The following is a 23,513-nucleotide window of genomic DNA, read 5'->3' on the forward strand; positions in this document are numbered from 1 at the left end:
CTAAATGTTTTACAAATACAAGTTTCTTCCCAAGGCTATGTAAGAGACACTACATGAAAAGTGGGATTTTCGTCCCCATAAACGCCTGTAAATCTCCCTAATTTTCCGCAGTTAACAACAATTTACAGGCTGTGAACGTCACGTTCTTCTGTGACACATATTGTTGGAAACAAACCATGACGTATGTGGAGAGCTCCCGCTAATTCATAATCGACGAGCTTGTCCAGGTTGTCCACGCCACCCCTGGTGCTGTTGTAATGCAGGATGATGTCGGGTCTGGCGGCCCTGGAGGCGCTGACCAGCAGCACCACGTTCCTGTTCCTCTTGGGCACGTAGGACACCAGAGTGACGGTGGGCGTGAAGGCGAACCTGGACGAGAAGACCGCGCGGCCCTTGGTGTCGAGCAAGGCGTGAGGCGCCTCTCGTGGAGGAGCCGCTGGGCCAGCTCGTAGGATGTGAAAAAGTTGTCGCACGTGACATTGCGTGGGTCCCGCAGACCCTCGGTCAGTTCCATCACCACTCGGGTGCCCTGATTCCTCTCGGGCTCGCCGCTTACAGACTTGCCCGTGTAGACCTGCATGTTCCACGCGTAGCTGGAGCCGGCATCGCAGGCCACCCACGACTTGAGTCCATACCTGGCGGGCTTGCTGGGAATGTACTGGTGGAAGGAGCATCGACTTTGGTGGACGTGACGGACAACGAGGAAAACGATGAGCATGGGAGGAAAAGAGTGACGATGAAAAAGTTACAAAAACATACAAAAACACACACATATACATACATACATACACATACATAGATACATACAGTACATACATACACACACACACCTCGAAAGGGAACCAGCTGCTCGTCCACGGTCACGTCGGGGCCCGGGTTGTAGAGGCGAGGCAGCCGCCGCACCCAGGCGTCCCACACGTCTCGTATGGCTGCCAGTTTGTCCAAGGCTCGTCTGGCGCCTCTCGTCTCGCGGTCATCGAATCGCAGCACTCGTGAGAGCACGTGGAATCGTTTGAGCGACATTGTGGCGCGGAAAATGGCCCTGCCGCTCTCTCTGCCGCATTTCCTCAGGCCCTCCAGGTTCGTGGCAGTCACCATGATCTCTAGTATGCGCCGCGTGACCAACAGGTCGAACGTGGAGAGTATGTCGCGGACACGTACTCTGTGGGTCCCGGGCTCTCTGGAGCGGTAGCGCGTCTGTGGTCTTGTTCTCATTCTTGTGCTGTGCCACGGCAATGAGGTCAAGGGCGACTGGGATGATACGTCGTCGAGGACCATTCGATTTCGCCGTTTCTTGACACGAACCTTTCGCTCTCCTCCTCGTCCTGCTCATCCTGCCCGTCGTCTTGGCCCTCTTTTTCTTCTTCTTCTTCTTCTTCTTCTTCTTCTTCTTCTTCTTCTTCTCCCCTTTGCCGTACACCCTCTTGGGCTGCTGCAGCTATGTCTGCTCCTCGTTCTTGTCCTTGTTCTTGTCCTCGATCTTGTCCTCGTTCGTCTCGGTTGTCGGCGTCGTAGTCCTCTTCTCCCGCGTCGCGGTCGGCGGCGTCCTTTTCTCCGCAGCAGTCTTTTTCTCCGTCGGCGGCATCGTGTTTGTCTCTGTCGTCGTCTAACGCACACCCCGGATGACCATTCGTCGTCCTCGTCAGAGTCACTGTGGTCATCATCATCATCATCTTTTTCTTCTTCTTCTTCGTCTTCTTCTTCTTCTTCTTCTTTCACTTCTGTGTTTTTTTCTTCCATCTCTTCCACTTGGGGGACATTGCGTGCTGCGCGTGCCTCACGTGCTATGCGTGTTGCGCGTGCTGTGCATGCCTCGCTTGCACTCGTATTGGAGAAATACCACGGAATAACGTATGGGTCCCAGAGACCCGAAGGCCAGGGCCGCGGCAGCAGGGAAATAATACGGAATAACGTATGGGTCACAGAGACCCGAAGGCCAGGGCCGCGGCAGCAGGGAAATACCACAGAATAACGTATGGGTCACAGAGACCCGAAGGCCAGGGCCGCAGTAGCAGGGAAATACCACGGAATAACGTATGGGTCACAGAGACCCGAAGGCCAGAGCCGCAGCAGCAGGGAAATACCACGGAATAACGTATGGGTCACAGAGATCCGAAGGCCAGGGCCGCGGTAGCAGGGAAATACCACGGAATAACGTATGGGTCACAGAGACCCGAAGGCCAGAGCTGCGGCTGTAGAGAAATACCACAGAATAACGTATGGGTCCCAGAGACCCGAAGGCCAGGGCCGTGGTAGCAGGGAAATACCACGGAATAACGTATGGGTCACAGAGACCCGAAGGCCAGAGCTGCGGCAGTAGAGAAATACCACGGAATAATGTATGGGTCCCAGAGACCCGAAGGCCAGGGCCGCTGTATTGGAGAAATACCATCGAATAACGTATGGGTCCCTGAGACCCGAAGGCCAGGGCCGCTAGCAGAGAAATACCATGGAATAAAGCACGGGTCTCAGGGACCCAAAGGCCAGGGCCGCGGTAGCAGAGAAATACCATGGAATAAAGTACGGGTCTCAGGGACCCGAAGGCCAGGGCCGCGGTAGCAGAGAAATACCATGGAATAATGTACAGGTCCCTGAGACCCGAAGGCCAGGGCTGCGGTAGTAGAGAAATACCATTGAATAACGTATGGGTCTCTGTGACCCGAAGGCCAGAGCCGTGGTAGCAGAGAAATACCATTGAACACTGGCTAAGGTCACAGAGACCCAAAGGCCAGCGCCCCGGTATTGGAGAAATACCACGGAATAACGTATGGGTCACAGAGACCCGAAGGCCAGGGCTACGGTAGCAGGGAAATACCATTGAACACTGGCCAGGGTCACAGAGACCCGAAGCGCAACGCCAGGCCAATACAAAAAGTCAAATAAACTGAACGGGTCCCTGTGACCCAAAGGACAACACAAGGGTTAAAGGGGTGATAGAATGCAAAACCGATTTTACCCTGTCATAGTTGAAAAACGGTAAATAGGACATACATATGAACTCAAAATCCCATTGACACCCCTTTACTATGAAAATCTCATATTTTGAAACTGCCGCTGAAAACGGGCGAATCTCAACAAATCTAGTTGCTTACGCAAGCATCTCAAAATCCGTAACCTTTGTCACAGCCGTGGGTGTATTAAGAGAATGGTCACGCCCCAGCATTTACATAGGCTACACAACTGACCTGAGATAAGGTAGTCTTTTGAATCTAGGTCATGCAGATCTCTGCTATTCCATTACAAAATTCACTTCTGAAACTTTTTTATGCGATAAATCAACTATGTAAAGCTACAATATAAGAAATGTATTTCAAAATATAGTCATGTTTCTCATTAATACAAAACAACAACAATCTTTTATTGGTATCACATGAAACACACCTGTGGTCTCTTCATTGAATCCTGACAGCTTTGTGCTTGAGCTTCCCTCGTCTTCCTCCTGATTTCCCATTGCTTGCATCTATTGATGTAAGAATGTGTGAACTGTACACATTTCTGCTCTGTAATACTGCACACAGAAATTTAGAGGAAGATAAAGAACATATGAGATTTGAGAGAGGACAAATGAAAGGGGAGAAGAGAAAATAGCAGAGGAAAGAGGAGAGAAGAGTTACCTGGTGGGACACTTCTGCCTCAAAAAACATTTTTGTGTAGACCTGTTCTCTGTCCTCTTTTTCCAGGTAGGGCAGTTCTTTAAATCGCGGGTCCAACCCTGATGCTGTTTAAAGAACAATAATATTGCATTCATTGCATTATTAAATTAAGTTGACCTGAAATTGCAAGTGATGACCACCTCCTCATACACAAAATAATCAGAAGATTAAACTTTAGTATTTTTAAAAGAAATGTGGCACAGTGATGATGTAAAGCCACCATGAACTAAGAATTGTATTGCAGATATCTTGTTTACTTTTCCATATGAAAAAACTCAACTCAAATTCAAACTTGAAAACGCAAAGGTGTGGCATTTTACAAATTAATACAGTCATAACCTAAAATATTAACCAAGTTGATTTTAATTAAGACTCCAAATTAATTACCTATGTTGACAACATCTTGGGTGTCTCTGTAGCGTGTGGAGAGGTCACTGGCCATCACCCTCTTAATCTCTGCAACCAGGGTTGAGTCGTCTTCGCATGGCTGTAGCTGTTTCAGCAGTTTTGCTTGAAGAGGAGCAATTACAGAGAGAGTTGGCTGCTCTTCTTCACACATCACAGTGGTTGCCATTTTGACAGGACCCATCAACTGAACAATGTCATCCATGTTGGCAATATCCCTCTCACTCAGCGTGCCTACATCTGTGACCCCCTTTCGTAGATCCTTGGACATCAGAGTTGCCATTATAGCTGGCCGTTGTTCCAAAAAACGTTCAAGCATTTCGAATGAACTGTTCCATCTGGTGATTATGTCTTGGATCAGTTTATGTTTTGGTAAATCCATCAGAATTTGTTTTTCCTGTAGGGCGTGACATGCAATCGGGCTGCGGCGAAAATATCCAGCAATTTTTCGCACTTTCCCCAACAACCTAGAAGCACGGTCCACCCCCAAACCCTTCTGCGAGGCAAGGTTGAGTGTATGTGCGAAGCAGATAATGTGTGGACTGAACTGGGCTTCTGCACCGGCCACAATCATATTCCTGGCGTTATCTGTGACGATGGCAGGATTCTTGTCGGAGATTTTCCACTCCATGCAGGCTTCACGCAGTAACGCGCCAATATTTTTACCAGTATGGGCTTCATTTAAAACTCTGGTTTACAGAACAAAGGTCTCCATTTTCCACTCCGGATCAATGTGATGAGAGGTAATTGTCACATTGTCACGGCTTGGTATTGTGTACCTTGGCTCCAATGTTTGAATCATTTCACGGAATCCCGGATTTTCAACCACACTGTAGGGTCGCATGTCTTTGCAGATAAACTTGGCCATTGTTGCCGTGATGTTTTTCGCCCGAGCTGAGTTTTGGCCTAGCCTCTGACTAAACATGCAGGCGAGACCTGAGGCTTCTGCAGAGTTGACTTTACCTTTTGCTGCTGTAGCAGCGGGAACGCTGCAAGAGGTGCCTGGACGGTCGGTGTTGTGTGAAATCCCATGGCGCCTTAGTAGGTGGTTGGAGAGATTTGTCGTGTTGCCGTTGTACTTTACTTGACCTTTACATATCCTACAAACAGCGAGCGACTTATTTAGAACATCTCCATCTTTGCAAAATCCAAAGTGTTTCCACACACTGGACAGCAATGGTGGCTTGATAATTTCTCGCTCGTCGGCTTCTCCTCTGCCATCTGCTGGCGCGGGGCGATGACGTCACGGATAGGCAGACTGAATCGAGTAATGTTTAAAGCCTTTATCATTAAAAGTGCTAAGAAAAAACATCCATATAAAGTCTGACGTGCTTAAATCCAATGGGTTATTTCCTAGTATCGATACAATCGATTTATTACATTTTAAAACAATGTTATATTGATATATGTCGTCCAGAAGGGCAACTTGCCGAGCACAGATCGATGTAGTTGGATCATAGGAATATAAATCCATACATCGATGTAGTAGATGGATCGTTACACCCCTAATATTATGCCATTTCACTTGCCATTATTGTTATTTAATATCAATGCAGATTTATTGGCTCATGGACGCCCTCTCTCTGCACTAGTTAAATGCCACTGGCTGTTGTGTATTCATTGCCAGTGATGAAAGACGTGTCCAAGGTGAGTTGCCGAGTGCAGCACGGAGTACAAATATTGTGTATTTATATCTGTATATTCATTGCATGCGTATATTATTAATAAGAGTTACAAGTGGATTGTTGTAACTTTCCAGGTGCTAAAATGTTAAACTAGCGACATAATGCATTCTAGCTAGCCTCTGTGCTAAAATAACATGCTATTCTTTTGTAGTGTGCTGGGTGTAAGCTACTGTGAGCCAACTGTATGACTGACCAGTACATACTTTGTTCCTATACAATGTAATGTAAGACTATACCGCAGTTACTGATTCCATTACTTACCACGCTTAATGTTTTTGTTAATTATTATTTTGTTTGTTTTGTTTTATATATATATATATATATATATAATAAAACTTTCATTAGCACTTTAATTTTACTGGTCTCTTCTCTTTGTCACATGGTTGCCGGTTTATGATAATCCCCCACTTTTCACAAATATAGTTTCCTCCTTCCATTTGCCACCCTGTTTTTTGTTTACAATAGTGCAACTCTGGTCTGAGGTCTCTGGTGTGCCCTCTAGTGGAATCCTTTAGTAACAATCGTAGTACATGGGCAAGTATGTGAACAATAACTTTCACGATGCAGCAGGTTGACTATGCAAATGTGTGGTTAAAAAGCAAGTATATCACCTCGGGAGCGCCCAGGTCGCTCAGATGGTAGAGGTTTATTCCTCGACCCAGAGGCCCAGGGTTCAAGTCTTCCCCCTCTCTCCCCTTTCATGCTGCCCCAGTGATTAAAGGCAGAAATGCCCAAAAAAGAATATATTTCCTCGGCCTTAACAGTCTGGGCTCGGTTATAGCAACACACACACACACGCACACACACACACACACACACACACACACAATAGGAGTAGTCAGTGTTTGACACAGCGTAGCTCCCTTTGGACCCTGCTGCTCTCAGTGTGACAGCAAAACAGGATAAAAGTTCAGCTGCTGCCTCAGTCTGCTGTAGGTCAGGGGAGGAGGGTGCTGTGTATTATTCTAGAAGGTTTACATACACTGATGCAAAGACTGTTTTCTGAATATCTTCATGAATGTATTAACTGAAAAGACCACAGGAATAACATTAACTCTATATACAGTATATTGTATTGGCTGATAACTACTGATTTCTCAGCTATTAGAGGACACAAAACTTCCATTAACTGTGAAAGCTTGTTAGATTGCAATTCACTTGTGGAAAATTACATTTTGAATCTGTCATCTGTGAGCCTCGATAACCTGGATACATCTCTTCTTCACTGAACTGAAAAATCTTCATTGACAAATGTTAAGTCGTTTGTGCATTTAGTTCATGTAACACTGACCTTTTTCCACCCATGTGTATTTTTGAATGTCTTTTGTGCAGTTTATACAACTTACATGAATGCAGGCTTATTGTAAGTGTTGTGTCTTGTGTTAAAATAGGACATTTTGATAAAAACATTTTAATCTCATTTACTGTACCTCAATCTGTTTTCACTTCTCTTCTTCCAGCTCTGCTGTTGTGCAGACATGAAGAGCAACAACAGCCTGAATCCTTTGTATTTTCAGTTCACTCTGTTTGCAGACTTTGGGCCCCTCAGATATCTGTTCTTCAGTCTGTGTCTGTTGCTCTACATGACTGTTGTCTCTGCTAACATTGTCATTATTCTGACAGTCTGTCTGGAGAAGTCTCTGCATCAGCCCATGTATATTTTTATCTGCTGTCTGTCTTTTAACTCTCTGTACGGCTCAGCCGGCTTCTTCCCCAGGTTCATGATAGACATTCTGTCTGACACTCATTTAATCTCACGTCCATTATGTTTCATTCAGATGTATGTTATTTACACCTATTTATCATGTGAACTGACTCTCCTCTGCATCATGGCCTACGATAGATTTGTTGCTATTTGCCAGCCTTTACACTATCACAGTAAAATGACATTTAAGATGGTAATACATCTTCTGATTTTTGCCGTGCTCTACCCTGCATTTGCTATGGGTTTCATTCTGTATCTTACTGTCCGCTTAACATTGTGTGGAAATAAACTGCACAGACTTTTCTGTTCCAACTGGCCTGTGGTTCAGCTCTCCTGTGTCGACACAACTCTGAACAACATAGCAGGTCAGTTTCTCACGATAACAACCATCTTCATCCCCCTGTTCTTTGTCCTGTACACCTATCTACGTATTCTGCTTGTTTGCAGGAGAAGCTCGTCTGAATTCAGAGGAAAGGCGATAGACCTGCCTGCCTCACATCGTGACTTTCATGACCTATTCTTTCTCTCTCTTCTGTGAGCTATCATTGACTCGATTTGAAACTGATAAAATGAATCCTATCATTCCTGTTGTTTTATCTTTAGAGTATTTGGTCATCCCCCCCATTAATAATCCTCTAGTTTACGGCCTGAGTCTGCCTCAAATCAAAGGAGTGATCTTTAGATTTTTTAAGAAGATTTCTGCTGCGAAAATGTAAAACTAAACATGCACAATTATCATACCATATATCTCTTAGCCACAAAATATGCTTCTAGAATATGTTAAATGTATTTGTCCATAGATCTGTTATTACATTAATTTTAAGGTGGTCTATGAAAAGAAAGATTTGTTCAACCTGAACCAAAAGAATATTAACATTGCAGATGCATGGTTCAACTAACAGCTCCACAGGCTAAAATAAATCTTTCAAACTCAAATTGTGGGTTTGAATTAGTCTCAAATGTTAATAGATTTTTCTTCGTCCATTTCTCTCACAATAAATGTAAAAGCACATGTTAGGAATATATATCATGTGCTGCTTTTCCAGGCAGATTGAGGCCTTTGATATCATGTTCCCAAATGTTTCACATCAAGGACACCTAAACTGACACAAATTAGGCCAGGGAACCCCAGTTGACAAGATTTGTCCCAGGGCCACCTACCTGACTGGATGTTTCCTTTTGGATGTTTTACTACAGAAAGTGTATAAAACACATGATAAAAAATAGTCATACATTCTGTTATTGTGTTACTTATGGATGGAACTATAGTAGAAATAATTACCACTGATGTAGAACAAATTAGAATTGATAGGTGGTCAGGTGTGTTTGGTGGGAATTTGGTCTCACAGTGTTTTAGCTCTGCATGTTCCACTGTGTTTATTCTGTTTTAATATTACTTTGTGGTTTGTGGTGAACCAGTTGCCCTTTGTAATCAACAAAGTGCTGCAAAAATGTAAGACTTGAAATGCACATTTAGCAAACCATATATTGCTAAGCGACAAAATGTGCTTCTGAAATATGTTAAATGTATTTGTCTATATATCTTGTTTGCTATTACATAAATCTTAAGGGGGGGCTTTGACACTTACACTGTGGGTTTGAATTAGTCTCAACTGTTCATTAAAAAAATTGGTAACACTTTACAATAAGTGTACATTAAAGGAATATTTCACCGCTGGAAAGCTGAATATATCTTTAAATTGGGTCACTTATGTAGTAGAAATGTGAAAAAAAAATTGAAATTGGTGCCTTCAAGGCCGAGAAAAGCCAGAATGTTTTTTTTTTTTTTTTTTTTTTTAAAAAAAAAAAAAAAAAAAAAAAAATGGTTGTTTTGTTTTGTTTCCATCCTAACCCGCCTCATACCGCTTGACAGACCGACAGAGGCATTCAACTCAACTCAAGCGTGTTTTATTGTCATTTCAACCATAGACACGAAAACAACGTTTCATCGCTGACTCAAGTGGTGTGACACATTTAACATATATAAAACGGACATTATATAAAAAGGACATACGAAACAGGCTACATTTAGTACACACACTTTATAGGCTCCGTAAAGTTCAGCTGCTAACGATACTAGCATTTGCGCTTGGTGGGCTGTAAACACCGAGCATAAACACAGCCGTGAATTAGTGTGTAATGTAGATGGTCGGCATTTAACAGTCACAAACTCCACCAGCAGTTAGCAGTTAAATGGATACAAATCACCACATTTCTGCACCACGTGTTGTTAACACAGCCCACCTCTTTTAACGGCGACAGAGCATCTCTAGCTTGGAGGGCTAGCAGGCCTGGTGGCTGGACAGTCCGGTACACTATTCAGGCAGGTTTCCACAACAACAAAAACACGGCAGTCTCTGAACTCACGTTGGGAGTGTCGTTGAAGTTGGATGTAGTCCAGTTTGTGGTCTAAATGAGCGGACACTTGCAAGCAGGATCCGTAAAGTTCAGCTAACGCATACTAGCAATGGTGTAGCTAAACACAGAGTATAAACACAGCCGTGAATTAGCGTGGAATGTCGAATGGTCGGCATTTAACAGTCACAAGCTCCACCAGCAGTTAGCAATAGCTAGTTGGATTTTATTTCTACACCAGTCCGTTTACCACAGCCCACCTCCACGGGCGGCGAGAGCAGCCTGGTAGCTGTATAGTCCCTGTTCCGGTACACTGTTGTTCAGGCATGTTTCCACAACAACAAAAAAAAGCAGTCACTATGAACTCACGTTGGGATTTTTCGTTGAAGGTGGATGTAGTCCAGATTGTTGTTTAATGAGCAGACACTTGCAAGCAGGATGGCTGGGACAGGTGGACAGCTAGCGTTAGCTTTCCACCTAGCCGATGAGGATGTCCCCTAGCCGGCTAGCGGCATTGAGCGACACCGCTGGTCTCCGTGCAGGCGAAGCTCACGTAGTGTGCCGAGTATTGCGTCTGTAATAACGTTTCCTCCATATTCTCCGATCTGTACCGATGTATCCCGGTGGTACACACGTCCGGTAGTTTGAATGCAGATAATTGTTGTAAATGTTTTCTGCTGAAAACCGAAAGCCTGTTTAGCGAAGATTCAAGATGGCTGACAGTCGTTTTCATTCGGAATACCTCGGCCAGACTCGGCAGTCCAACCCCCTGTGGGCGTGTTGAAAACATACGGAAGTAGATCCTACTACTGGCTGTAGTCCTTTGCCTCTGGCCCAAAAATCTTCCAATGACGCAAAAATCGTCATTTTACGTCATCGGAAGATTTTTTCCAGGCCCCAAATGCAGAAATCTCTCGTCTCAAGGGGACATGAGGGAGGGAGGCACGGTCATTCAGAAATACTATCGGGTTTCTACTGATACAAAGCTGAATGCTAAATCGGTGAAGTATCCCTTTAATTAGCATTAGTTAATGCATTAATAAGCATTAACTAACTGTTATTAAGGGTTGAATAAATTGTGTAATAAACATTTATTAACAATGCTCATGTTAACTATGGTATTAATTGATGGATTATTTACCATTAGTTGATTCCTTAACTGTTAATCACAGTGAACTAAGGTGTCTATTTCACCATTAGTTAATGCAGTAGTAAGCCCTGACTAACTATTAAAAACAGTTAATTAAGGAGTCTATTATATCATTAGTAAATGCAATAATAAGCCTTGACTAACTTTTAATCACAGTTAACTAAGGTGTCTATTTTACCATTAGTCAATGCAGTAACAAGCCTTGACTAACTGTTAATAACAGTTAACTAAGGTGTATATTTTAAGATTAGGTAATGTACTAAAAAGACTGGAAATAAAAGCTAACTAAAGTGTCTAAGTAAACCCTTAGTTGATGTTGATGAAGGTTTTTCCTAATATTACTAGGTGGTTGATAAAGATGTTTGATAGCATGTATGTCTTGAGGTTCACGGCCAAGCCATGTCATTATGAGAAAACTTTTTTTATTGTTTATTTACGGGTTATGGTTGTCCACATACCATTGTCCACTGTATTTGATCATCCTCCAACATATGACTTACTTTTGGTAGAGGGTGAGATCAGGGAAAAGACTCCATAGTCTCCATGCAGAGGTTTGCTTCTTCCTTTGTCTTCATGTAGACATTAACTTAAAGCCCAACCTATATAAATGATTGAGCATGCTATATAAGCATTACTTAACCTTAAATGGTCACTTAATTAACATGTAACATGTATTGAATAAGCCTTACTAAACCATAACTAAACAGTTGTTAATGCTCTTTGGTAGACTTATTGTAAAGTAGAGAACATATGCACCTTAACTAACACTTAACTAATGTGTAACAATACTGAATAAGCCTTGCTAAACCATCACTAAACCATTAGTAATGCTCTTTGGTAGACTGATTGTAAAGTAGAGAACATATGCACCTTAACTAACCCTTAATTAATGTGTAACAATACTGAATAAGCCTTACCTAACCATCAATAAACAGTTATTAATGCTCTTTGGTAGACTTATTGTAAAGTGGAGAACATATGCACCTTAACTAACACTTAATTAACATGTAACAATACTGGATAAGCCTTAATAAACCATCAATAAACCATTATTAATGCTCTGGTAGACTTATTGTAAAGTAGAGAACATATGCACCTTAACTAACACTTAATTAATGTGTAACAATACTGAATAAGCCTTAACTAACCATCAATAAACCATTATTAATGCTCTGGTAGACTTATTGTAAAGTAGAGAACATATGCACCTTAACTAACACTTAATTAATGTGTAACAATACTGAATAAGCCTTAACTAACCATCAATAAACAGTTATTAATGCCCTTTGGTAGACTTATTGTAAAGTAGAGAACATATGCACCTTAACTAATACTTAATTAAGTATTTAACAATACTGAATACGCCTTACTAAACCATCAATAAACAGTTATTAATGTTCTTTGGTAGACTTATTGTAAAGTAGAAAACATATGCACCTTAACTAACACTTAATTAAGTATTTAATAATTCTGAACAAGCCTTACTAAACCACAACTAAAGAGTTATTAATGCTCTGTGGTAGACTTATTGTAAAGTAGAGAACATATGCACCTTAACTAACACTTAATCAATGTATAACAATACTGAATGAGCCTTACTAAACCATAATTAAACAGTTATGAATGCTCTTTGATAGACTTATTGTAGAGTTATGAACATATGCACCTTAACTTACACTTGATAGATGCATAACAGTGCTGAATAAACATTATTAAACAATGATTCACAGTTTATTAGTACTCTTTGACTTAAACATTAACACAGCTTTTAAACATTGGTGAAACATTGTCAATGTGAAATCAAATCGTCATGACAACCTTCTGTTATGCACACATATTCAAAATGTAAACAAGGCTTTCATTTGATTCTGAGTTTGACTCTGTCAGTTCTCATCTTTCTTTCCACTGAAGACTCAGCGCTATAACAGTTTGAGTCCTGTATGGAGATTACAATGGATATTTTCCCGCTCTTGTCATCTTCACTGTCATGTCTTGTGGATAGTTTTCCTCTCTTGAAACCTAACAAACCAAGTGGGATATATCAATTTCTTTTAAATGCATGCAAAAGCTACGTATGCAAGGATTAATCATTAACTATATCACCATCAAATCTTTACACATATTGTACAATCAAATGACAACAAAACTTGATAGGGCAGCCTTTATGGCACACACTCTAACTAGTGAGTGGTGAGCTACCTTGACAATCATGATTAACCATTATCTATATTGTGTTCAGAATATTAATGCATTGATGCATCTGACAGCCAGCAATCACAGCATTTGCATGTTTGTTTATATAAATCACAGTATATTATGAACCATAAATAATCATTATCATACTCTAGCCTCCCCGACTGAAAGATGGTCTGGCTCTTTTTAACTAATGGTTCACCAAGACTTCATTTTTCCTTTGCAGTTTCAAACATGCCTTGAACCCACAGCATCTAATTACTGTAAAAGCTGAGAAAACAACGAAAACTAAATACTTTTAGTTTAAATATATCCATCTTTTTTATTTTAACCCCTTTTACCGTTTTACTTATTTGTTACTTCCCATTCTTATTCACTTGTTTTTCAGAAATCAACCTTAATTATAATGAAATATTCAATTAAATATAAAATGGTTCTCCTTTGAACCTTCTGTCACATCCAATATACTGTAGCAATGCATTTCTATCTCTGAAGTTACACCCTTTTATGTAAACAGGCTCATTAGCCTTGTAATATTAACTGCAGGCTAATATGTTGACATGCTAGCTTTACTTACTCATCTTCAAGTCCGTTAAAGTCTTAAACAGCATATCATAAAGTGACTCAAAATACAAACAATAGTAGAGGAAACAATGACCAACCTTATCCCCTTATCAACCAGGTGCTAAACAAGTTAAACATAAAACCGTTTTATAACGTTTTGCTTGTATGAGCTGCACATTTTGCCCGCTTGTGGGAACAAATATATACTTCCGGATCCGATCTTTTCAAAATAAAAACGCTAACGCAGGAAACTGCTATAGATTATTAAATGAGTGAAACGAACTAATATGTCGGTCACTTAGAGCTAGCTTGGCTGTTATGTTAGCTCTAACATAAGTTAATTGCAGAAAAATCTGCCAGAGAACAGGGTCATTTTGTTTACCTTTTATTTTGAAAAGATCGAAACCGAAAGTATTATAAGCGGGCTGAGGCCACGGCAGCATGTGCTGCTGATACTGTGCAAAAGAAAGCATGGTGTATGCTTATCTTGTTTATCATCTGGCTGATAAAGGAACAAGGTTTGTCAGTGTTTACTCTAATATCGTTTGTATTGTCAGTCACTTTATGATATGCCGTATATGAGTTTTACGGACTTGGGGTCTCATTTATAAACGTGGCATACGCACAAAACGGGGCTGAAAACCTGCGTACGCCGCTTCCCACGCAAAGGTTGTGATTTATAAAAACAAACTTGACGGGAGAATGTGCGGTCCTCCACGCAAACTCTGAACCGTGCGTACGCACATTATGGAGACAAATAGGAATTGGCGACGCAGATGGTGAGGTGGTGAACTGAAGTCAGACTGCAAAAAGTAAATGGGAATAACTATAAGAGTAGAAAAAATAAAAATATTGATGCCTTGCACATTTTTTCACTCCATATCATCCACCATGAAAATTAAATCCAGCAGTGTTATTTGCGCTTGTATTCAGTGATAACTGTTCCATAAACTGAAATCTTAAATCAAAGCCAGGAGGAGCGCAGGAGGAGGAGATGGCCTGACTACATGGAATACAGGATATCATCAAATACCTTACCATTAGATAACGGCAGAACACAGTGTAAATAACTAAATATATATCTTTAAAAATATGCATATATCATCAAATGTCAAAGTCTGAAAATACAGCCATTAAGCTCTCGCGCAATCTTTACCCTTAATGTCCTCGTTATCAGTCCGAACTTTAAAACTGTTAACAAAACCTTCATGAAGAAAAGTGTGTTTGCCTATTACACTTTATTTCGTCTTCAGATTGTATTACTGTGTTGGCAAGGTGTTAACAATCACAAATTGCTGTAAACATATAAATACTGCGGTGACCCCATGTGTAATGCTGCATGATGTCACTGCTGGCCCTGCAGGAGGACTACGCTAATGGAAGAATCAGGAGAAAAAGAGACTTCAGGGACCATGACGATGACTGGCTAATTTGCCGATTTAGATTCCCTAAAGCTGAGCTCTTGGATCTATGTACTGAATTGGGTCCAGTACAGAGGGCAACGCGCCGGAACCGTGCCATCCCAGTCCAAATACAGGTCCTCGCCACTCTGGGGGAAACCGGCTGTTTCCAGAGGGAAATGTCAGACAGCTAAGTGTTGTTTTAATTGTTTTCATCACTAAGGCTTGTTTGGATATAATATATAGTTCTGTTAGAAGGTGGAGAACTCTGCAGATAATTTGGCTTCTGATTTATCTGCGTAAACAATAAACACTGAAGTCATTTCCGTTTCCGCCTGACTTCCTGTTTCTTGTTACAGACAACCGACAACGGCAGACGCTTAACGTCTTGCGATTTTAAGTCCTCCACAACGAAATACAGTCACTAATTACACCGTTTAGCTGTATTTTAACCGGACCTGTCTGGCCGCAGTTTCTCCGTTGTTTGCAAAACTTTCCTCCGCTCCGTTAGCTAACGTCTAGGTATTTGTTGTGCTAACGGCTAGTTAGCCTGCCTGCTAGCGGGAGTTAAAGCGAACCACTCAGGATTTTGCCTCCTGGGAAATCTATTCTATATTTTGGTAGTAGTAACGGGCTATCCTCAGCTTGCTAATACAAGCAGGAGCACCTGCATTGTAATTCGATTTGTGAAAAGGGATCGGTTTTAGGAGAAGGCCTCCATCAACGTTGCTACTAGCTAAACTAGCAAGCTACACGATGCCCCCCCTCAGCTGCTCACCTGGCTGTGACTCGTGCCTCCTGTTCAGCCAGAAGATAGTGGAACTTGAAGCCAGAATATCGACTCTCCACCAGATCAAGGCAAGTGAAGAGTTCCTCGACTCCATTATCATTGGAAGTTCCCCTCACACATACACTGACGGATGTCTTGATTCCACTGTACCCTGCAATACTCTCACCCCACCACGCACTAATACAACCTCTGTCCCTGTTGTCTCTCCTCGGCTTCTGCCGAGGACCCAGCCAGCTCTGCTGACCAGCTCCACTCCACACCAACCTGAGCCATGGCGTGTAAGCAAGCACCAGAGCAGGCGGTCAGGACAACGCTCAGCCCCAGCCCAACCCCTACAACTAGAAAACCGCTACAGCATTCTGACGAACGACGAGGAGTTCCCTTCTCTGCCACGTCCCCACGCAGCTCATCCTGGTCCATCCACACAGTCGACGCGCCCATTGAGGGCGGACTCTCCCCCCTCGGACTCATCAACCTCCACGCTGGTCATCGGAAGCTCCATGGTAAGGGACCTCCACATTCCCCCTTTACCTAGCGGTCCCTCCAAGGTCTACTGCTTCCCCGGTTCCAAGGTCCGTGACATCCAGCACAAACTTCCCGGCATCCTCGCCCGCCACGCCAAGGTCGACAACATCATCGTGCATGTGGGCACAAACAACATCAGAGAGAGACGGTCGATAGGACTCCAGGAAGACTTCACCACTCTCCTCTCCACCCTGATGGGCACAGGTAAGCGGATTGTCATCTCTGGGCCTCTACCTACCTACAGGAAGGTGCGGAGAGATGGTCCAGACTGTTCTGGCTCCACACCTGGCTGGAACCACTCTGCACTTCCCTGGGCATTCCCTATGTCGACAACTTCAACTTGTTCTGGGAGATGCCCAACCTGCTGAAGCATGATGGTCTCCACCCAAACCGACACGGAGCCAGGATGCTATCTGACAACATAACGACCACACTGAAAGGCAAGTATTGACATTATGTTGAAAATATCACAGATTCATGTCCCCAGGTATTGATCCTGATAGCACTACACAAGTGGATGAATCTGAAAATGTTTTCTGTAGGATAACATGTAGTATTAGTATTATTCCAGTAACGTGTAGTACTAGTACTATTCCGAGAAACATGTAGTACTAGTACTATTCCAATTATAATCAACAACAGACCACACAAAGTGGTGAATAGAGGGGCAATACTTAACAACCTAATTGGAATTAAAACTACCAATGCAATGATAGAAAAGGATAGGAAAATTAGATGTGGATTACTAAATATCAGATCTCTGTCTTCTAAAGCAGTACTAGTAAATGAATTGATATCTGATAATCAAATTGATCTATTCTGTCTTACTGAAACCTGGCTGGGCCATGAAGAATATGTTAGTCTAAATGAAGCCACCCCTCCCAGTCATATTAATACTCAAATTCCTAGAGGCTCAGGCCGAGGAGGGGGAGTTGCAGCCATATTTGATTCAAGCCTGTTAATTAACCCTAAACCCAGACTGGATTATAACTCTTTTGAAAGTCTTGTTCTTAATCTTCAACATCCAACACGGAAATCAGAACAGCCAATAATATTTGTTGTTGTCTACCGAGCTCCAGGTCCGTATTCAGAATTTTTATCTGAATTCTCAGAGTTTTTATCATGTGTAGTCCTTAAATCAGACAAAGTACTGATTGTAGGTGATTTTAATATCCATGTGGACGTTGACAGCAATAGCCTTACTACTGCTTTCAGCTCATTACTGGATTCAATCGGCTTCAGTCAGAGTGTGCACAAGGCGACGCACTGTTTTAACCACACCCTCGACCTTGTGCTGGCATATGGTATTGAAATTGAGGATTTAATAATATTTCCGCAGAATTCGGTATTATCAGATCATTTTTTAATTACTTTTGAATTCTTGCTTCCTGACCATACTAAACTAGATAATAGCTTCTTCACTAGATGCCTATCTGACAGTGCTATAGCTAAATTTAAGGAAGATATTCCAACAGCATTACACTCTATGTCGTGCCTTAACATAACAGAGGACCTTTATGTTAACCTTAGTCCCTCTCAAATTGATACATTTGTAGACGGTGTTACGACTTGCCTACGGACGACCTTAGACTCTGTCGCTCCTCTCAAAAAGAGGACGATAAAGCAAAGGAAAATAGCTCCTTGGTATAACTCCCAAACTCGCAAATTAAAACAAATCTCGAGAAACCTCAAAAGTAAGTGGCGCTCCACCAAAGTGGAAGAATCCCGTTTGGATTGGCAAGAAAGTCTCAAAACCTATAGGAAGGCCCTAAGAAAAGCCAGATCAGACTATTACTCTTCATTAATAGAAGAAAATAAGAACAACCCAAGGTTTCTTTTCAGCACTGTAGCCAGGCTGACAGATAGTCACAGCTCTACTGAGCCATCTATTCCTCTAGCACTGAGTAGTGATGACTTCATGAGCTTCTTTAATGATAAAATTATAACAATTAGAGATAAAATTCATCACCTTTCACCCTTAACTTCTAACATTTCATCTTTAAATGCAGGACCGCTAGAAAGAACGACTAGTCCCGACATATACTTAGACTGCTTTTATCCTATAGACCTTCAACAATTAATGTTGAAGATATCCTCAGCTAAGCCATCTACCTGTCTCTTAGACCCCATCCCAACGAGGCTACTCAAAGAAGCGTTACCCGTGGTAAACACTTCACTACTAGATATGATCAATATGTCCTTATTAACAGGTTATGTACCGCAGTCATTTAAAATTGCTGTGATAAAACCTCTTCTGAAAAAACCCACCCTAGATCCTGAGGTCTTAGCAAACTATAGACCTATATCTAACCTTCCCTTTCTATCCAAGATCCTCGAGACGGTGGTTGCTAACCAGTTATGTGATTTTCTACATAGCAACAGTCTATTTGATGATTTTCAATCAGGATTTAGAAATAATCATAGCACAGAGACGGCATTGGTGAAAATTACTAACAACCTTCTAACAGCTGCAGACAAAGGACTTGTCTCCATTCTTGTTTTACTAGATCTTAGTGCTGCATTTGACACTATTGACCATACCATCCTGTTACAGAGACTGGAACACTTAGTTGGCATTAAAGGAATCGCACTAAGCTGGTTTAAGTCCTATTTCTCTGAGCGATCCCAATTTGTTAACATTAACAATAAACCCTCCAAGCACGCTAAAGTTAGCCATGGCGTTCCTCAAGGCTCAGTGCTTGGACCAATTCTATTTTCCTTATATATGCTTCCTCTAGGGAATATTATTAGGAAACACTCAACTAACTATCACTGTTACGCAGACGATACCCAATTATATCTGTCAATTACGCCAGATGAAAGTGGTCAGTTAGCAAGACTTCAAATGTGTATTGAGGATATAAAATCCTGGATGACCCACAATTTCCTGATGTTAAACTCAGACAAAACGGAAGTTATTGTGATAGGACCAACGCACCGCCGAACTTCGTTTTTGAAGGATATAGGTACTCTGGATGGTATTGCCCTGGCCTCCAGCACTGCTGTCAGAAATTTGGGAGTTATTTTTGATCAGGATATATCCTTCAACGCCCACTTAAAACAAACCTCAAGAATAGCCTTTTTCCATCTTCGTAACATTGCCAAAATTAGGAATATCCTGTCTCAAAACGATGCTGAAAAACTAGTCAATGCATTCGTTACTTCTAGACTAGACTACTGTAATTCCTTATTATCAGGTTGATCAAATAAGTCCCTTAAGACTCTCCAGCTGATCCAGAATGCTGCAGCACGTGTTCTGACGAGAACTAAGAGAAGAGATCATATTACTCCTGTATTAGCTTCTCTGCATTGGCTTCTTGTGAAATCTAGGATCAAATTTAAAATCCTCCTCCTGACTTACAACGCTCTAAATGGTCAAGCACCATCATACCTAGAAGAGCTCTTAGTACCTTATTGTCCCACTAGAGCACTGCGCTCCCGGAATGCGGGGCTACTTGTGGTTCCTAGAGTCTCTGGAAGTAGACTGGGGGCCAGGGCCTTCAGCTATCAGGCTCCGCTTTTGTGGAACCAGCTCCCAGTCTGGGTTCGAGGGGCAGACACCGTCGCCACATTTAAGAGTAAACTTAAAACCCTCCTCTTTGATAAAGCTTATTGTTAGGGAGTGAGGAGTTGCAGCGTCCGCCTAACCCGGCCCACCTGCTTCTCTTCATAGTCATCAGTTTTATATACTGTATAATTAATAATATAGTGAGAGTAGAGGGAGGCAGGCCAGTACAGCCCGATCCGGTTGGGGAGAGTTCTAGCCCGACCAGGCACCTCTCTTTAACCTGCCCCTCTTAGTTATGCTATTATAATTCTAGACTGCCGGGGAGGTCCTATGACACACTGAGCTGCTCTCTCATCTCTACTTGTTACTTTTGTATGCATCCTGTCCCAGAAATGCTTGTTACTAATCTAGCTCTGGGGAGTTTACTCCCCGGAGTCCTTATGTTTCTTCTTCGCAGAGCATAGCTCTGCGATTCTCAGCAATTCCCGGCCGCATCCTGCTGCGTCCTTCTGCATCTGCCGCATTCACCCGTGCTCTGCAGCGCCACGTTACATCCCGCAACGCCCTGCTGTGATGTTCCTATGCACAGAGTAGTCTGGATCCGGGATAGGGGACTGCACTACTCAGTATGACACGATGTGCCCTGCTATGACATGAACTTCCACGATAACCTTCGAAGTCACTGTGACCTCTAATGTGACTATTATCGCCACTGTTCATCACACCCCTAACCGGCCCGTCAGACACCGCCTACCAAGAGTCTGGGTCTGCCGAGGTTTCTTCCTAAAAGGGAGTTTTTTCTTGCCACTGTCGCAACAGCCACTGATAATGCTTGCTCTTGAGGGAATTACTGTAATTGTTGGGGTTTTGGAAATTATAGAGTGTGGTCTAGACCTACTCTATCTGTAAAGTGTCTCGAGATAACTTTTGTTATGATTTGATACTATAAATAAAATTGAATTGAATTGTTAAATCTTATTATATACGTCTGGTATCGAAGCTGTCACTGCATGAAAAGTGGGATTTTCGTCAGTAAGCAGCACTGTAGATTGTCGTGGAACTTCAGGTTTACGGCTGTACACGGCAATTTACAGGCAACACCGAAAACTGCCGTGAATTGTCGGATATTGACGTGGGCCTTTGCCTTGGCCGTCCCCCTTCCCCTTCCCCCCCTCCCTCTAATTCTAGGGGAGGCTTTCACATGTAAATGAAAATGCTGTGAGCTATACAAATGCAAATCAGGGTAGCCGCAGGGGGAGTTTTACCCCAGGTGACATTTTTCTAAAAGGTGTTAACTTAATTTTAAGAAAATCTCTTAAAATAGATCAGACTCATTTATAGCCTAATTGTAGACTCTTCAATTTTAGCTTGAATTGATTTATTTAATGAAAGTATTCTAGATTAATTACTGTGTATGTCATTAGTATTGACTAATGTTATGTAAAAAAGATACACAAAATAATTTATTTCAACAATTAGTTTTAATCAGGCTTTGCTAAAAAAAGGTAAAATGTGCATTCCATGCTCATATAGCTCAACCACCGTGCATAGTGGCATGACTACAGTGGCCTTTCTTTGGTCTTGCTCATCCAAAATTGTCTGGTGGAATGGAGACAGAGGCACTACTGTACAGTTTTTTTAAGAACTGTCTTTCTGCTGACACCAAAACACTGTGCTTCACATAAAGCAGATCAGCTTTGTCATTGCATGAAAAAGTCCCAACCATTTGTCTTCTTAAAATACTGGCAAATTCAGCACCATATTCACATGTCGTTGGCATATGAAGCTATTGGCTCTGCTGAAATGGTCTCATAATCTGGACTTCAATTGTCCTATTGTTATTAAAGGGGTGATAGAATGATTATATAGAGTATTTCACACTGTTCATTATGGTCTCCTAATGGGGTATGTAACATTGGTTGGGCTGAAAATGGCCTGGCTGATATTTTATTGGCCCTTATGCATCCCTGTGTTTTGGCCCTATTTGTAACAACAGCTTTTCTTCCAAATATGGTATGCTCGTGAATATTTAGATGAGCTGCGCGCTGATTGGTTGAGCGAATTGCCATACGCAGATATTAGAGATGCGCGCTGATTGGTTGAGCGAATCCCCAATACACACACATTAGAGAAGAAGCCCACCCGGCCTGCCTTCCTTCACAGACCCCGGCCTGCTGTGAGCTCCGTTATGGCTGGCAGCCCTGACAGAGCTCCAGTGCCTGCAACTCCCCTCTTCCTGCTAGCTAAATGGCCCGTTGTGTGAGAGTGAGAGTGCGGTCAGCGAGCTTGTTACACCAGCAATCTCTTACCACATGTTACACACGTCACGCCACTTAGCTATACAACATATACCTAAATGTCTTATAAAGCTAACAACGGTGTCCGATTTCAAGTTAATTAATATTTGTGAAGTTTAGCTAGGTGTTTCGTTATCTGCGACTGTCACTTCAATCCTTTCTATGTGTAGCTACAAATCATGGATAGTTAGCTTCATTTTTGGTCGTAATTCGAGTACATTTACAAGTTTGAATTTCGTCACGCCACTTACACAACATCTAACTAAATGTCTTATAAAGCTAACAACGGTGTCCGATTTCAAGTTAATGAATATTTGTGAACTGTAAGGGTTTCGTTAGCTGCGACTGTCCCTACAATCCTAGCTGTATGTAGCTACAAATCACGGATAGTTAGCTTCATTTTCGGCGTAATTCCGAGTATATTTACAGTTAGAATTTCATCACGCCAGTTATACAACATCCAACTAAATGTCTTATAAAGCTAACAACGGTGTCCGATTTCAAGTTAATGAATATTTGTGAAGACTAGCTAGGTGTTTCGTCAGCTGCGACTGTCCCTTCATAGCTGTGTGTAGCTACAAATCACGGATAGTTAGCTTCATTTTCGGCGTAATTCGAGTATATTTACAGTTTGAAAAGTTAATGAATTTTTGTGAATTCCAGAGGAATTCTAAGAGGAAGCTAGCAAGCTCCATCCAGCCGCAGGCTCTATCAATGAGACTCGCGGACAAGAGGCGTGTATTTCACCGATTGTTTATTTAAATAACTCAACACATTATAATTACACACATTATAAGATTAACTGGAACCTGTGGTAAGAGATTGCTGGCGTAACAAGCTCGCTGACCGCGCTCTCACTCACACACACCTGGCATAAGAAGAGGGGAACTGCAGGCCCTGGAGCTCTGCTCCATATTTGAGCTTTACATAGTTGATTTATCGCATAAAAAAGTTTCAGAAGTGAATTTTTTAATGGAATAGCAGAGATCTGCATGACCTAGATTCAGAAGACTACCTGATCTCAGGTTAGTTGTGTAGCCTATGTAAATGTTGGGGCGTGACCGTTTAATACACCCACGGCTGTGACAAACGTTCAGATTTTGAGATGCTTACGTAAGCAACTAGCTTTGTTGAGATTCGCCCGTTTTCAGCGGCAGTTTCAAAATATGTGATTTTCATAGTAAAGGGGTGTCAATGGGATTTTGAGCTCATATGTATGTCCTATTTACCCACTGAACTGTCGTTATTCAACTATGACAGGGTAAAATCGGTTTTGCATTCTA

At 42.1% G+C, this 23,513-nt stretch overlaps 1 pseudogene; it reads left to right on the top strand.

Moving 5' to 3' along the window:
- The first annotated feature begins 7,221 nt into the window (after positions 1 to 7,221).
- LOC120569467 lies at positions 7,222 to 8,164 on the top strand (annotated as a pseudogene).
- The last annotated feature ends 15,349 nt before the right edge of the window (positions 8,165 to 23,513 follow it).

This window comes from Perca fluviatilis, chromosome 12, assembly GCF_010015445.1.
Source record: "Perca fluviatilis chromosome 12, GENO_Pfluv_1.0, whole genome shotgun sequence".
NCBI lineage: Eukaryota > Metazoa > Chordata > Actinopteri > Perciformes > Percidae > Perca > Perca fluviatilis.